A 1299-nucleotide genomic window follows, 5' to 3' on the forward strand; every position below is an offset into this window, starting at 1 on the left:
TGGCAGCTCCATCCCACCGGCACGGCTGCTCCCACCTTCCGAGGGGCAGCAAAGCAAGGCTTTGGCAGGAGCTTCTCCAAGGACCTTCCCAAGCATCAAATCATTACAATCATCTGCTGTATCTCAGAGAGCACCTTCAGCAAGGACTGAGGACCAGGACTGAATCTCCCCTGTTACAGGAAGTCTGCATTTCAAGCAGGAATCACCAGGCTGCAGAGCCAGTGTCACCCCACAGACACAGGGCAATTCTCCATGGCTCAGGTTTGCCCACAACAGCCAAACAATCCCTTACTCAAACCTCCTGCCAGGGACTGAGCTTAGCACACCCAAAAGACACAAGTTGTGCTGTCTTCTTTCTTTGTTCTGTCTCTCACTTACATTTTCAGGCTCATTTTCCAAGTACACATTTCTAACCCCTTCCCCCTCTCCGATCCCCCATCCCATTGACAATTTTAGCAGGACGTAAAACCATTCCGTATCCAACTCAGTAAGCTGCAGCCCCCAACTCCTTTCCCTTCTGCCATCCTGCATCTTATTGTTCCCAGGAGCCTTAATGGAATGCCTCTCTGCCCTCTCATATGCACTCAGCGCCCAATCTAAAGCCCCACTGAGGAGACACTCCAAAAAAACAGATTTAAGTTGCAAAAGCCAAATAGCTGCTTGTTCAAATAAAAAAAATAAAGCATTTGTGCAGCCATTGTCTCTGTTCCTCCTTCCAAACCTAAGGATAGAAGTTGTGGAGACGACACAGATTCCCAGAGATGAACAGATTCACCTTTTGCAGAGGGTTGCTGTGCTGGGACCCCCAATCCCATAAAAGACTTGCTTTGGCAAAGGAATGGCATGTATACACACTGCATATACCAACCTAACTTCTTTCTTTATCTTATCCCAAAGGGATTGAAGGGACAATACACTGAATCCCATTTTACAGATGGAGCTCTAAACCACGGAGGAACCATGGACCAGATCCAAATACGTAGGCAACCACCTCGTGTGATACCGAAACTTTAAAAGGCAACACTGCACATAAACAGTGCGTTAATGAAAGGTCACAAACACCCCAGATGGAGACATTCAAAGCACGGGATCATCTTTTTACTTTTAGGTCACATTTGTCCTTTGCAAGAAATGCTGCAGCCCTTACTCACTTCAAAGATAAACTTCAGCTTCAAAATGAAATGGCCAAGCCCAAATTCTTGCCTTTGCACAATGCTCAAAACACAAAGAACAAGCAGAAGTATTCAACTGGCATCTCACTATTGCTTCCAGAGAGGCCAGGGGATGGGGAACCCGGTC

General features: G+C 46.9%; 1 protein-coding gene across 1 annotated transcript in view; it reads right to left on the reverse strand.

Moving 5' to 3' along the window:
• Positions 1–1299, reverse strand: part of ASTN2 (astrotactin 2) — a 276878-nt gene that overhangs the window by 270232 nt on the left and 5347 nt on the right. The window lies entirely within an intron of this gene.

The sequence above is a fragment of the Corvus brachyrhynchos genome, unplaced genomic scaffold (assembly GCF_000691975.1).
Source record: "Corvus brachyrhynchos isolate BGI_N302 unplaced genomic scaffold, ASM69197v1 scaffold305, whole genome shotgun sequence".
Taxonomy (NCBI): domain Eukaryota; kingdom Metazoa; phylum Chordata; class Aves; order Passeriformes; family Corvidae; genus Corvus; species Corvus brachyrhynchos.